Below are 17,208 nucleotides of genomic sequence, written 5' to 3' on the forward strand. Positions count from 1 at the left end.
CCTAAACCTACGGCATTTAATTCTACTTTATTCAAATGTAATTTAGCAAAAAACATAGATACCTATAGGAACTGACTGAGATTCTCAATCTCAAAGCATAAAGATGACATAAGTACGTCGGGCACGCGTGCTGCAGAATGGAGAAAGCTTTTAACACAGCGCTTTCTTCTTGTCACAATGGGGATATCTTACTCGTAGTCGCATGCCAGCGCACTTACATGGGGCATTATGGCTAAAGCCAGAGTAACTGCACACCGAAAATATGCTCAAGCCATTATAGTCAGATTTACACCACCCGAGCCGTTTGTAAGTCCCGTTACTAAATTGATATTAATGGAAGTGTTAGGTATATTCCGTTGTTCGTTTGTTTCAGTGACAATAAATTAAATAGGATTTTGTACTCAAAACACAAAATATTACCTCCCTAATAGTCACATCACAACAAATTCGGCATTTCGTTTAAGTTGCATTTGACTAGTTACCAGTCACAAGTATTGTTGAATTGCTCCGATTGAATAAAAACCAAAATTCCACCAAGCATTTTCCGTTTTCAATTTATATGTAATCCTGTTCGCGGCGTTATGTCGCGGTATGGAAATTTTACAATTCGCATCTATAATTCACAAATTGTTTATTACAATCGCGATTAAATATTATGTATGTCATGTATTTTAACTACATATTTGCACGAAAGCACTCATACGAGTCATACGTATTTGCATTTGTAGAAAAATGCCGTAGAGGATTCTACTTTTATTAATTTAAGTTTCTTACCATTTCTTTATTATTTTCTGAAGAATGTCATTGCATTACATTTCAGTTTATTTCAAACGAGTTCAAACAATGGAATCACGCACATTTATTTAACGTTTCCAAGAAAATTGGACGAATCATGTCATAGATCGCGCATTAGGGTATATCTTCTGCGCCGCCAGACAGATGCGCCCGTTTTACAAGGGAATTGAGAAACATTCATCTTACTTTATATTTACAGTTTGTTACAGCCCGTCTTTCCCATTTATCCTCGTACTTTAATAATTAATTTTCCGATCAGCCCATCCCGTTTTATTCCAGGGTTAATCTCTGTAAATGGCTCAGCGTTTATAATATAGCTTGTTTGTACCTACGTTGGGGCGTACTCGCTGTTTTTGTTCTTATTTCTCATATCGATCGAGGTAAATACGCGTACAATAGGTACCTATGTATTGTTGGATGCAGGCTTGCCGCATCTATATGCTTGCACAAAGGGGCAGGTACCTTTTTTACATTGATTTACTAGAGCGAGATGAAATTGGTAAGGCATCGATTCTGCCCGGATGTTTCGATGCATTTGCAGAGTTAGGTGCAGGCCTCAGCAAACACGGCCGTTTACAAAGAGCTCCCCTGTTATTCGGCCGTCGGCTATCGGCTCTCGGCTGTCGGCCTCGGCTCTCTTGTTCAGGTTCACCCTGTAATTTCCCCACACATTTGATTGACCACGAAAACAATGCAGTGTGCAGGTGTGCGCGAATTTCAGCTGCATTCAATATATTCGTGCTGACGAAGCCATAAATGTGTACACAGTTTGTAAATTATTAGTCATTTACCTAGAAACTTGGGTTCTGCGAAATATTTCATGCTACATGTTTGATTTGCCGATTTAAAAAACGGAAATGGGTTCAACTTTGTACGCTACGTCTGCAAGAAAAAAAGAAGAATAAAATTGCAGCCCACGAAACCACAATGTTCGTTAAAGCGCAGTAAAAACAGGAACTGCGCAAGTGCGCACGTGTTTCGCTTCGGTTTCTTGCAAGATTAATTCACGTACTACTGCGTACTATATATATATATATATATACTAGGTAACAGCGAATTTTTTACTACAGTTTAAAAAAATAAATAAAAAAAAAGTAAAAAACGTGTGAAAGTAGTGTAGTAAAAAATTCGCTGTTACCTAGTTACTATCTTACTGTTACCCTAGATTTCACATATTTAGGTCTGGGTAAATTAAACTAATAGAAATATGAAAGGTATTATGCATTTAGTTACAGTCTCTAAGATTTTTTTTTATATTTTTATAAGCTTTAAATAAGTAGGTACACGTTTTGTTTTAGCGTTCTGTATAGTATTTTCAATGGCGACTGTATTAAGTCAAAGGCATTAGGCGAAATCTACTATTCCATATTTACCTATCACTTTCGAGTTACGTGCCTAGAACGGTTTATCGACTGTGAGTAATATAACCACAGATCATATAATATAACCTATCTGAATAGAAGATTTATGCGGCCAGTAAATCTTCCCCATCGGAAGCGGATTACTGATGTGGATTTTAATTAAGCGCTAGTTAAAGGTATAACGCTGTAAAGGTACTTATACTCTTCGATTGTTACATAAATTTATTGATTTTATATGTTACGATTTTCTATTGGTTTTAACGAAACGGGAGTTATTCGCATATCATTTACCTACTATACTGAAGCAAATTTTTTATATCATATCTTACGCTTCGGAGTGGGTTTCTTCGTATTTTCTTGCAAACAGCGCTTAATTAAAATACTATTTTAATTATGCGTAGGTCGTAACAGTGTAGGAAATATTATAACTAAAAGCATGACTTACTGTTATACTCATATGTACCTAAGTGTTACAGAAAAACTCGTATACCATACCAGAATGCGTCGCCAACGTGCAATCGTTTACGCTCCGTAGCGAACGAAATGCAACTGTCACTGTCGCACTAATATGGAGTGATAGAGAGAGATGGCTACGATACGCTACGGAGCGTTAACGATTGACGCGTTGGCTACGCGGCCAGGTTTCTTTTTGGCGTTTGTGTGTGTGTGTATATTTTCCATTTCTGTATTGGATTTTGTCGTGTAAAGCGTCAGCGCCCAGCAATTAAATATTCGAAATTCCTCTCCCGATATTTCCATAGCATCGAACGGGATAACAAGGCAAAAATTATTATTTATTTAGGTTGCGACACTTGCGACCTATTTCGGTATGCTGACAACTTGCAATGAAAATATTCTATCCTCGCGCGTTGTTAAAACCGCACTCATTACTATGATTACAAATGATTACGACATATTCGTGACGTATTCTGCTCTAACTACTGTAAAGAGGTTCATTTAGGTTTATATTTTGAATATTATTTATTTCATTCTAGAACCTTGTCATTGTAAAAAGTTAAATACGTTGCCATGTCAGTCTGAAAAACATCCTCATGAAATCAACACCTAAATTCTTGTAAATTTTCTCTGTAAATAAATTTTCGTTTCAGTGATTCGCGTGACCATTACATGCATCAAATTCTAGAACAAGCACTAAAAAGCAACCACCTTTGTCGACCGGTCTGGCCTAGTGGGTATAGTGCTGCCTGTGTGAGTATGAAGCCGATGGTCTCAGGTTCGAATCCCGGTAAGGGCATTTATTTGTGTGATGAACACCGATATTAATTTTTGAGTCATGCGTGCTTTCTATGTACGCCTAGTAAGTACCTACTCATAGTACAAGCTTTGCTTAATTTGGTTATAATCATACTACCTGATTGTTTATAACCAGAACTTTATTAATACAATTTATGATAATTAATAAATAATACACATTCACAGAAATAAACAGGATATTTCACATAGTTATAGGCGCTAGCTACGTGCCCGCCTGGCAAACGTAAACCAGCTAATTGTCCACATTAGTTATTTGATAGTTAACAAAAATTTGTTCAAACACCCTCCATACATGACAATTTGTATAATGCGATAGCAGATTGAAAAATTGCACCAGTACCTCTGGTTTTCACACATGTGCGAGTGACGTTTGGACGAGTCAGATAATTTCCTGGCGCGGAGTCGATGGCATCGGCCACGCGACGCGCAGTGGTGACGCGCTTATAGCGAGAACTCGAAATAGAATGTTAACAGATACCGGTGACGTTTTTGTCGTAGCGGCTTTGTTTTTTATTTACACTGTAGACTACCTAACATTTAACTATAATTTTGTTTTTATTACTTAGGTAAGCATTGAGCATACGCCGTCTCTGCCTGCTCGTGGGCTAACTTTTGAAAAGCTGTATTTGAACTTTAATGATTTATACTTTATTTATTTTGTTTATTGTTATTTGTTTATGAACTTTACTAATAAAAATTATGATGATTGATAAATAATTCACATTCTCAGAAATAAACAGGATATTTTACATTACACAGTCAGGCATGGAGTATGTGACAGGTATTAACATTACATTTTTTTCACTTTTGATACTTCATAATTACATGTATATAAAGAGCCACCCTAAAAAAATATTTGAATAAATTTTAGCTTCTAAATGAAGTAGGAGCTCATAAAATACAGATACGTTCCAAACTCCATTAAGATATATGACTGTGATATACGGACAGACGGATAGATGGACGAAACTCTAAGGAGGAATCCAGTTTTAGTCATTTTGGCTACGGTACCCTAAAAATAGAAGAAATATGTGAAATTGAGATTTGATACACAAACCAACTAATTGCTATGGATAAAATTAAAACTGTTGTAAGCTCCAATGGGTCATTTATGCGTATTTTTTTTGTATTTTATGTTGTATTTCGGAGATGACACAGACACAATCATACAAGAAACAGTCATTTAATAAACATGTATTGATACAGATGTTTCCTTAGATATATGTATCTCACTAAGAACACATACGGCGCGATTCGGGAAATGATTTAGAGATTCACTAGATATGAAATAGTAAAGATATGTGACGTTCCACGGCAAAAGGTACCTTATGGCGGCTGGCGCTTACGCTATTATTAACGCCACTCCAATATTCAGCCGCGGCAATGGTACCCTTTTCCGTGGAACGTCACATATCTTTACTATTTCATATCGAATGCATCTCTAATTCATTTCCCGAATCGCGCCGATAGTATATTCCGATTCGCAATGCGATAATTCTTTGCCATATTTGGATATTAATAATTACATTAAATCTGTTCCATCAGAGATTTCCAATAATGACGTTTTCACAGGGCCTCGTGAGCGAAGTACGCGGGCCCAAAATAACCCGAAGATTGCAGCCTTGCTTGTTTTCGTCAGATATATTTGCGTATCGAAGTGAGTTGTGACGCACTCACGGGGCAGGGCGGGGGTGCGGCCGTTACATCACGAGTGACGTCACGCTACGCCGTAGAGGCGCTACGAACGTAGCGGCTGTGAGCGCTTTCAGGCTAGCGTTTTTTATACGCTATGTTGCAAGCGTGACCCGTAAGGTGTATTAAAATTTTAGGTACGATATGGTATATATAGGCTATCTGCCCGATTCTAACTTTAAGATACGTATTAATAGATCTATAGAAACGATATGGATTAGATGTGTCAGTGTCTAAAGTGACGTTTTTGTGTGAAGAAACGTCACATTTGAGACTGACATATTTAATCCATACAGTTTCTAGATCTTTTAACTGACGTATCTTAAAGTTCGAATCGGATTGATCTTACATATCTCAGTGCAATTTGCCGAAATTGCTAAGTGCCACTTGCACCATCCCACTAACCCGAGGTTAACCAGTTAAACCGTTAACCCAGTGTCAAATTGTACTGGTATCATGGGGTAACTCCAGGTTTCACAGGTTAAACCCGGGTTAGTTAATGGTGCAAGTGGCCCTAAGTACTACCCATACAACCATTTCCAGTCGCCGTTACGACGCGGTGTAGACACATCTTGTGTCGACACCGTCTGTTTCGGTCACAATTCCAGTCGCAGAGTCGTCGCCGTGTCGACACAGTTACCAGAAATGGGGAAGGGTCGACACATGACACAAAGTGACATAAAGTGTGGTCGCCGTGTGCACACATTGTTTCGAGTTTGCGACTACTTTATGCCAAAATCATTCGTTCATTCGTTCATTTTGTTCCTGTCAAATGGAAACTGTCAGATGGAAAAATAGTTAAATAAAAATAAGTGACATTAATACGCCATCTCTAAAACGGATTACAAGACGTAATTATATATTGTTTGCATTTATATTACAATAGGACTTAAATTATAATGGGGAATTAAACTGCTCGAGTGATTTGATAAACTAAGTGTAATATAATCAACGCGCCACCACATTGTTTTAGTTTAGGCGGAAATGAAATTGTTTACTTCTCAGTGCCTGTGTTCATAACTATATTATTTGATGCATTTTTAGTACTTCGATGCGTATACTATACTTAAATAACAGAAATAACGCTTAGATACTACGAAACTTGTTAATTATGATGTATAAATATGGTTGAAGGCTGAGAAATATTGCAGTCACAAAGTAGTCGCAAATGTTTCGACTTTGTGTCGACTCTGTGTAGACACATGACACGCGCTGTCAAAAGTAATAACAAAGTTAACTGGATTTGTAAAATGGCTCCTTGTGTTCATTTGTTTTCAGATATTCTCAAAGTGTAAAAATGCCGTGGTCAGAGATGGGACTTCATAGATTAACTGTTTATTCGACTAATTAATGGAACAAAAAAAATGTTAATACTCAAATTTTAATCGCGATTAGTTTAGTCGACCTAACATAGATTGAAATTGAATTAATCTGAATATTAATCGAATAAATTATCGATTAAATCTCGGTTGGAAGTTGACAGGGGGCCATTTGTGTACGTAAAAATAATAGAAATGTCTTGCATGCAGATTGATTTATAGGTTTTAGGGAGTGCCGATTTCGAAAATGATGACCATTTTGGAATCCAAAATGGCGGCCATGCACTGTGTCATAAAAGTCGTCATGGATGTCGTTTTATAGGTTTTAGGAGGCGCAGATTTCAAAAATGATGACCATTTTGGATTCCAAGATGGCGGCCATGCACTATGTCATAAAAGTCGTCATGGATGTCGTTTTATAGGTTTTAGGGGGCCCCGATTTAGAAAATGATGACCATTTTGAAATCCAAAATGGCGACCATGCACTATGTCATAAAAGTCGTCATGGATGTCGTTTTATAGGTTTTGGGGGGCGCAGATTTCGAAAATGATAACCATTTTCGATTCCAAAATGGCGGCCATGCACTATGTCATAAGAGTCGTCATGGATGTCGTTTTATAGGTTTTGGGGGGCGCAGATTTAGAAAATGATGACCATTTTGGATTCCAAAATGGTGGCAATGCACTATGTCATAAGAGTCGTCAAGGGTGTCGTTTTATAGGTTTTAGGGGGCGCAGATTTCGAAAACGATGACCATTTTGGATTCCAAGATGGCGGCCATGCACTATGTCATAAAAGTCGTCATGGATGTCGTTTTATAGGTTTTAGGGGGCCCCGCTTTCGAAAATGATGACTATTTTGGGATCCAGAATGGCGGCCATGCACTATGTCATAAAAGTCGTCATGGATGTCGTTTTATAGGTTTTAGGGGGCCCCGATTTAGAAAATGATGACCATTTTGAAATCCAAAATGGCGGCCATGCACTATGTCATAAAAGTTGTCATGAGTGTCGTTTTATAGGTTTTGGATTTCAAAATGGTGGCCATGCACTATGTCATAAAAGTCGTCATGGGTGTCGTTTTATAGGTTTTAGGGGGCGCAGATTTCGAAAACGATGACCATTTTGGATTCCAAGATGGCGGCTATGCACTATGTCATAAAAGTCGTCATGGATGTCGTTTTATAGGTTTTAGGGGGCCCCGCTTTCGAAAATGATTTTGTAATCCAGAATGGCGACCATGCACTATGTCATAAAAGTCGTCATGGGTGTCGTTTTATAGGTTTTGGGGGGCGCAGATTTCGAAAATGATAACCATTTTCGATTCCAAAATGGCGGCCATGCACTATGTCATAAGAGTCGTCATGGATGTCGTTTTATAGGTTTTGGGGGGCGCAGATTTAGAAAATGATGACCATTTTGGATTCCAAGATGGCGGCCATGCACTATGTCATAAAAGTCGTCATGGATGTCGTTTTATAGGTTTTAGGGGGCCCCGCTTTCGAAAATGATGACCATTTTGTAATCCAGAATGACGACCATGCACTATGTCATAAAAGTCGTCATGGGTGTCGTTTTATAGGTTTTGGGGGGCGCAGACTTCGAAAATGATAACCATTTTCGATTCCAAAATGGCGGCCATGCACTATGTTAAAAGTCGACATGGATGTCGTTGTATTGGTCATGGTCATCATTTTCGAAATCTGCTCTTCTTAACACCTATAAAACAATATCCATGACGACTTTTATGACAAAGTGCACGGTACACATCTTGGATTCCAAACTGGTCATTATTTTCGATATCGGCACTTCCTAAAACCTATAAAACGATATTCATGACGACTTTTATGACAAAATACGTAGCCGCCATCTTGGATTATAAAATGATCATCGTTTTCGAATTCTGCACTCCCTAAAACCTATAAATCGACATCCGTGACGACGCAAGTTATCTTTATTTTCAGATCTAACAAATTGCTACAGAATACAAAGGACAAAAAAAGAAGCGAGGAGGTAATGAAACAAGCAAAAATACAGATGATTCCTCGACGCAATTGGATGCTTCTTAAATTGTGTCCAGATTTTTTTGTCATAAAAGTTTTTATTTTTCACATATTACTCTCTCATTTCGACCTTGTAATTTTTTAAGTAAATGTTTTTGTTTATCTATGAGGATCTCACTAGAATAATATAATCAAGGTATGTTTATATTTGATAATTGAAATAGTAACGCAAAAAAAAAATATATTTGTGTCTTATATTCCTGCCGAAGACTTTTATTTTTCCTTTTCCTTCTACACAAGTTTGGCCAAGTAATAAGAATTTAGGGCTCTCAATTTTATTTTGACTTCTACAACAGTAAAGCTACGATGCCATGTTTGGTATCGTTTTCGTATAAATTCGCAGTACCAAATTTAGTTATGGTATCACATTGACACCATTCCAAAGTAAAAACATATAAACTTATTAAAATACTCTTTTTTAAACTCCTCTTCACGCTTAAACTGCTGAAAAGTTTAAATTTAAATGTAGTACACATATATTTTGAGTCCCGAGACAGGACATAATAAGTTATCTCAAAAATCATCCTTTAAAGGTGTGAAATGAGGTTTAGGGGGGAATTCAGAATTGACTTCTTGAAGTTAATACTGTTTAAGTTTAGGTTTGAAGTCATGTTTTTTTATCATTTTTAACTAAATCAAAGATATAGACCATACCAAATTTAATATAAATCGGTTCAGCGGTTATTGATTTCCCGTACAAATTTCCACGCCACTTTTCACACCTTCAAAAGATCTATCCTATGTCCTGTTCCGGGACGCAAACTATTTCTATACCAAATTTCAACGAAATCGGTTCAGCGGTTAAGCGTCAAGAGGAGTTTAAAAAAAACCGGCCAAGTGCGAGTCGGACTCGCGTATTAAGGGTTCCGTACATTAAGTCCGACTCGCGCTTGACTGCACATTTCTAATAGGTTTTCCTGTCATCTATAGGTAAAGAACTATTTTGTGTATTCAGACGGACAGACATACAGACGCACGAGTGATCCTATAAAGATTCCGTTTTTTGCTTTTGAGGTACGGAACCCTAAAAAGATTTTTTTTAATTTTGTGGAATGGTGTCAATGTGATACCTTAAATGGATTCAGCAACCCAGATTTATACGAAAACGATACCATACACGGCCTAGCACCTTCACTGATGTAGATATATCAAGATAAAATTGAGAGCCCTAAATAAACATTCAAGAACGGATATCTCAAAAACTATTCAACATATCGAAAAAATTGACGGAATAAACTTGTAACAAATTAAATTAACTTTCATTTTGTATAAATGGCCATGTCGCTAAGATGCATAGTTTCCGAGATATAATCGAAAAACCGGAAAATGAGACCTTCAAACAAAGCCCCCTCTCTTCCCCCCGCTCAAGGGCCACGGCCGGGGAGTTTTGATATGTTTACCTCCTAACTTGTCCAAACCAAGTTACAGAGTCAAAAATTGTGTTCCGAGCATTTCCCTCTACAACTTTTTGGAGCATTCGTTGGCTGACCTAAGTAGCTTATTGCATTTCTTTAAAAACTTTTCTGTAAAAGGTTGACGGGTGTTGAGTGTTTATATGGTTTTGGTCGATTATTATCATTTGCATCGCCCATGATGACTTACTAGAATTACTTACGAGCACACGAGACACTAATAGTAGTTTGACAAACCTTGGTTTTCAAGAGGTATTTTATATTGACATTTGCTGTCACAAATTTGCTGTCAGATTTAGTCGCAAACCGCACGCAAAGTGCACACAAATGTGTCGACACCTTGTTACGGAAAAGTGTACACACGGCGACGACACTTTGTTTCGAAACAATTCTAGACACATTGTGTGGACTCTGTTACGACACATCTGACATTTAGTTACCACTTTGATGATTCTGCGACTGGAATGGTTATATGGGTAGTTAAGGCCACACTGAGATTAATAGAAAATCAATAATATAGTTATCTCAATTAAAAGTCAAACTTAGTATGCGCGTAGATGTATGTCTAAAGGAGTTTCTACAAGCAAATAAAAACGCTAGTGTGAAAGCAATTTTCTGGCTGTATCAGCGCTTGTCATCAAAGTACTCACTGTGATTTGAAAAGGTATAGCAATGATGTTATACTGGGAACAAACATTATATTCAATGAATTGGTAGGACGCTGTTTGAAGAGTAGGTACTTTTCATATGGAGGACGCATTTTTATTAAACCAAATGGAAAATGTGTTGAATAAAGATATGCGGGAAACTAGATCGCGTTGGCTTGCTGACTTGACAATTTATGTATCGCAATGTGTGCACGTCATAAATCTGATTTTACAGTTCCACATAAAGCCACAAATCGTATGCAATAACCCCTCGACACGGCACGGTGCAAGCGCGCGAGAAAAAGTGCAACCGATGCATATCTTATTGTACCTGTGGCTTCTTGGTGGAACACATAACATGACGTGAATGCAAGTCTTTCGTCCATGAAAGTGCATTCCCACGTGCATTCAAAAGTAGATTTCAATCGAAATGCAGCTAGCCCGCAATTGCTTGCACGACTTACCAAATGTTAAAATACCAAATTTTTTTGTAATAAACATGAGGAATCAAAAAAAAAAACGTGACTAACCCGTCTTGTCCTATTGTAAAAGTTGTTCAGTAGGAGCTACATATTTTCACCCTCAAAAATATACTCGAAATACGAGTAGATTTGTGTACCTACCATGATTGTTAGGTGTTTGGGACTAGTCATTAATAAATGTATATAATTTCAGCTAATATAAAATTTTTCGACTTTGATAATAAACCCAAGCCCCTCTTCCGTTAAAGTTTTCTTACGCATACCTAAAATACCGTAAAAAGTTTTAACACAAATGGTAAAAAAGCTCGCAACACCGTATTTAACACGGACCCTTTGTCTCCTTCGTTAACTGTAAACTGTTTACCCAATTAAACATCGTAAAACAAACAGTTCCCTGTAAAATAAACAAGCCCGTAGGTCCCCGAATCCTGCCCCTCAAACCTTTTACTTACCTTACGATATTTTGAACATTTTGCCATCCCTTTATTTCAAACAAGTCGGTTTTCCATAGACGACTGCCAGAGTACATTACTATATCACGGCATTTCACGAGAGCTGGACTGGAGACTTAAAGACTTTTATTTCGCGTTTCGAGTTTTGTCTTGAGTTATCTGGCTAAAAGTAGAAACTTAGATATGTATATACCTATTTATCTACATCTACAAGTTCTACAACATCTAGCTAGACATATTTGCTGCAGTGTTTCACTGAATAGGATTTTATTTATTGCTAAAGTTATATTATACATAATATATACCACCAGACGCTAATTCTTAGAGAATATAAAAACAACTGAAAAAGTTAACTTTTATTTATCCAACGTAATTACGAAGTGAGTAGGTAGGTACCTAATAAGGTACTGTCGGGTATTTAAATGTTCCAAAAGTTATACTTACAAGGCTGCGCCGCATCAATGGTGCTTTAATTAACCAGCATAGGCATAGCTTGTAGGCTAGGCATAGGCTAATGGGAGGCATAGGGAGGCCTATGTTCAGCAGTGGACGCCTTATGGCTGAGATGATGATGATGATGAGGCATAGCTTGTGCAAAAACAGTATTGATTTTGTGATACGAGACTATTTTTTAGTTCATATTTGATTCTTACTTGCTCCTATATAGGTATAAGGTTGTTTCACTTTATTTGGAACTACACAATGATTGCCATCGTCATTTCGCCAGCCCATAAATGGCGCCTGTTAAAACTATATGGCGTCGTTTTATAATTGTGCAGTTTTACGGTTCTTGTACACTAAAATTTAATTTATTGCTTCATTTGAAGCACTACACATTTTAGTTTTCTAAGTAAGTCTGTTTATGTAGACAATTCTTTTTCAAAAATGTATTTCTCTTTTTGTCTGGTTTAACTTATCTATTAAGTATCGTTTAAGATCTGCCACCTAAAAGTAACGACATAGAGTATCAACATTTCAATAGCGTTTCAACATTTCCATTAATTTGAAAGCTTTGAGCCAATCCCTAAACCAAGTTATAGAGCCATAACCATTTGAATGCATTCAACATGCTTACCTACATCCGTTGTGCGGGCGCGGCGCTCCAATCAGTTGAAGAAGAATATTTCCCCGTGTAATATTTGCTCGGATCTAGAATCACTGCAGGCAACCGTTTGAGCGAGCGACGGAGCGTCTGCGGCGTGCCCTATTTATACTGGGATTAATAGTCCTCAAGTCACTAACAATATCCTGGGAACTTTTGTTTACCTTACCTTGTCGCATTTTCAAGAAAACTTGTTTATGGGTAAAATACGATGTCTCATACAAATGCTTAGACCTAAGGTCTGCTTAAAACCCCAACCACGACGGACAGCATGCCGTCACGTCACAACGGTCACGGTCTGTTTGACACGGCGTCCGTGGCGGAGGACTATCACGTATCATACAAACAGTATTAGTTTGCACTAAACTCATAAGTTGCAGTTATGCGTTAGAGGGAGCAAGTAATATTGCTATCTCATTCTACCGCATGGCTGCGTCCCTTCGAGTGGCCGGCGTTGGCCCATCGTGTAGAGGAGCCATTATACGAACATATTAGCATTCGGTCGCCAACAGTCGCGGGCGGCTGGCCAATGCGAACTTTAAAAATGTTATCTTTGTCTGATATTTCCTAACATAAGATTTTTGTCATTTGAACACGCGTCATTTTCTCTTGCGTCATTACTCTTGGAAGTACTATATGCATTTGGAGCACCAAAATGACTTGAAAAATCATGAGCTCGTACTCGCATTCAGAAGTTGTAAGTAGTTGACGCTCATTTGTATATGGAGAGTGCAAAACAAGAACTTTCTGGGCAATTTATTCGTCAAAAATAAATTGAAAAAGTAGATAAGTACATTCACCATTTGAAGGTGTCTGTATTTCTCCAAGTGGAACACATGGACTGAGTTTTCGCATTAATAGCGTCACGCGAAAGCTCCATTTCCGCCATCGCCCGCCACGCGGTCGCTCACATTATTAGCTTTTATGACTTAATTGCCAATTTAAGTTTTAAACGAAATGTAGATTTAAAGAATACTAAACTTTGTTACTGGTAAACTTATCAATGGAAAATATTCGTTCAAATACCGCAACCGAGCAGAAGCATCCTTGTTTGAAAAGTTACACGGGGGTGTTTTATTTTAGCTAATTTAATTAATAGCAAATAAAAAGTACAATTTTTAACTAATATATATGTGAGGAATCTCGGTTTTTACGTTTAGTGTTAATTCTCATCTCACAATACAATATCGCTAAGCACCTGAACGTGTAGGTATTTAATTAGATATAGTTAATAGAAGCCCAACTGCGGGCAAGTCGCCTACTCGCAAGTACTACTTACTCCGTTGGCTCAGCGACCCAAAATAAGACTTGGCCTCCGACACAAGACAGCGCCATTCTCTCGCCATTTCTCTCGATACACAACGTTAATTCGAAGGGCACTGGTTTTCAAAGCAACCAATTCGGCAAGCAATAGCAACAGTTGCCCAGTTCGGCGATCAATTACGGTCTTCATCAGCAGATGACGCGTCTAATTAATGGCCGCGCCTGATTAGGATAAGTTTGTTTCTGTTTTAAAAACAGGAGTGTAAACATTTTCATTGTTAATGTACCAACCTACGTTATAGGAAGAAACTGAAAAGAACATTAGAGGAACGATAAACGTGACCCCATGATATATTTTTTTATTAGCCTAGTTGAGTGTCTCACTGCTGGGCAAAGACCTCCTGTCCTCCCATGTTATTACAGGTATATTTAGAAGAATATTATCATAACACCGGTTGTACTTACGATAAACGCTCATAGAATACACCTATATACTTTATAGGTACGTCGATAATTGACCTGAACAAAAATATTGTTTTACAATTTACACGAAAACAGTGGGCCCCATTCGGATTTTGAAATAGGATTTAGATATCTTTTAGACATCACCAAGATACGATAACGATATGTTTAAGATCTAACCTGTCAAATTTGATATTTGCGCGATTCTGGAGATACTCTTGAACGATTTCCACAGGATATGACTTAGAGATCCAATTCACATCTAATAGATCTTACTCTATCTAACCTAAAAGTGACATTGGTTGCCCGAATTGCGCTGCAAAAGAGAACTAGTTGATATCTAAACTATATCTTATCTAGAATGGATCTAGTACGTGTCGTCTCTTGTGAATATCTTGAAGTTCGAATACGGTAGAGTGTGTCAAAAAGTTGTGCGGCAATTCAGAAGTTAACAGGACACACAATATGAATGAAAAATCTAACTGCAATCATCAGAACCTATCATGCAGATTACAATTAAATTGTAGACAGAACATAGGTATTTGAATAGAACCCATTTTCATGGACCAATATAATTCTAGGAAATCCACTAGGTACAGAAAAGCTGGACTAACGAACGTTCTGAAAACAACGTTCCACTCGCTGTGAATGTCGTCTTTTATTATTGGAAAAATATAATACCATTCGCCTTTTGTGTAAGCAGGGCTGGACGGTGGGGTTCTTTATTTTCACTTTATTCGAGACGGTGCTCGTGCTAGTACTTGTTCGCGTTACGTGCTAAGCCACGCAGTAGCCTCGGACACTTTAAATAATCTCCATAAGCTCATTGCATACTAGCACGTGTGCAACGAGCTTATCTTGTATGTACTTATTTATACATATAGAGAGTAATCTCAAAAATTACCTATGTACATACATATTTATTCTCTAACAGCTTATTTAAAACAAATATGTCTCTACTCTATATACCCATATATGTAGAATAATTAAACTGTATCGCGAACTGTAGAGATACCTAGTCATTGCATCAGTTCACCGTCCAGTGCCTGTTTCCGTCCACTTGGCGTAGTTGCTACAAAAAATTGCGTATCATTTGAAATACAAATTAAAATTATACGCATATCTTGAATATTTATATTGCTAGCCTATTAAGGTGTCCCACTGCTGGGCAAAGGCCTCTCCCCTTGTCTTCCACGACTCCCGACATAGCGCCTGCTCTGGCCAGTTACTGAGAAAGGTGTCTAGGTCATCCCGCCATCTCCGTCTGGGCCTTCCGCGTCCGCGCTCTCCTTCTGGCATCCACTTGGTAGCTACACTAGCCCATCTGTCTGGATGCATGCGACAGACGTGACCGGCCCAGTCCCATTTGAGCCTAGCAGTCTTCTCTCCGACGTCAGCAATACGGGTTTTTTCGCACAGCGTGGTGTTCCGGATACGATCGGTCCTCTTCACACCTAAAATGCTACGCTCAATATAGCCATATATTCAAATTATAGGTACGCAATTCTGTAGCAACTAAATACGCCAAGTTGACGGAAACAAGCACTGCTGGACGGTAAACTGACGCAATGACCCTATATCCCTGTTTGGAAAAGTATTCCAAGGTGGCGGAAGCTTTTGACGCGTTACGCCACTATTAGTGCTGACTGTACCTAAACTAAATAGACACATAGTGCCATTTTTACTACTCGTAACTAGCGGCCAAGTATCACATTTGTACTCTATACAGAGACGTGGCCAAGTTTATTTATTTACAACTTGCTGTTCCGTTCCACGCTAACATCTGTATGCCTTTTGTTGAGCTTGCGTCAGAACCTCTTAGCTGTGTGTGTACAATTGTACGTCTTCATTTAAACCATCCCCGTTTAGTTTGCACGAGTACAATGTTTGCACACATCGGGGACATTAGCAAGCGGAACTGGTACATACATGTGTAATCGTTAAAGTGAAGTGAATGAAGCTGTACAGTCACTTGCAATAGTATGTTACTCTTCGAACGTCGCAAAAATATGTGATATGAAAAATAAGATTGTGTCAGATATTTTTGCGGCCTTTGTTGTGTAACATATTATTGCAGGTGACTGTACATATTTTGGTGTCGGTTTTATCTTAGGCGTTTGGCTTACCCTTCTTTAATAGTGCCTATTTATAACTGCCGATTTCCGGAAAACTCGGTTGAGCTCACAATAATAATTTAGATTGTACATATTTTACATCTCGTCGTACGGTTTGGATACTTTGGCATATAAATAAAACTGGGGTCCTAACCAAGATGCCAATCGTTTTCGCCGTAGCGAACAAAACTAATACCTCTATCGCATTTATACCTATGGAAGATTGATAGAGAGACATTACCGATTCGTTCTCTATCTGTTCAGTCATTTGTTAGTGTATGAAAATAATAGCAGCCATGTTCATTGATTACATGTTATAGTTATGAGTTTGTTGACGGTACACAGCTTTCTCAGATCCGAATGGGTTCAGATTGATTTATATTTAGATGGACTAATCAACGTCTTTACTCCAAGTACACTAACTCTGAAATTCAATCTGCTTTGTCTGCTGTGTAATCTATAGCTGTATAGCTAATAGCTGTGTTCTAAAGATAGACCATTATTATACTATCAGGCAAGCATACAAATTAAAAGGATTCTTAAATTCTACCTATCTACTATATTTTAAATACTTATAAAACTGTATATTTTATAATTACTTATGTACCGAAATGTAGCATTAGACCAATTTATGAGTACCTATTGATTTTAACTTAGACATCACGGGATTACTGGATAAATGATATGATATGATATGATGTTATATAATATAGGTAGTATGTCATTAGAAAATCGATAATTTTCAGGGATTATTTATTAATTTAATTCC

At 37.8% G+C, this 17,208-nt stretch overlaps 2 protein-coding genes across 4 annotated transcripts in view; both read left to right on the plus strand.

The window, feature by feature from the left end:
* The window catches only part of LOC134663596 (venom dipeptidyl peptidase 4-like), a 163,976-nt gene that overhangs the window by 59,967 nt on the left and 86,801 nt on the right, over positions 1-17,208 (plus strand). The window lies entirely within an intron of this gene.
* Positions 1-17,208, plus strand: part of LOC134663595 (inactive dipeptidyl peptidase 10) — a 106,837-nt gene that overhangs the window by 16,899 nt on the left and 72,730 nt on the right. The window lies entirely within an intron of this gene.

The sequence above is a fragment of the Cydia fagiglandana genome, chromosome 4 (assembly GCF_963556715.1).
Source record: "Cydia fagiglandana chromosome 4, ilCydFagi1.1, whole genome shotgun sequence".
NCBI lineage: Eukaryota > Metazoa > Arthropoda > Insecta > Lepidoptera > Tortricidae > Cydia > Cydia fagiglandana.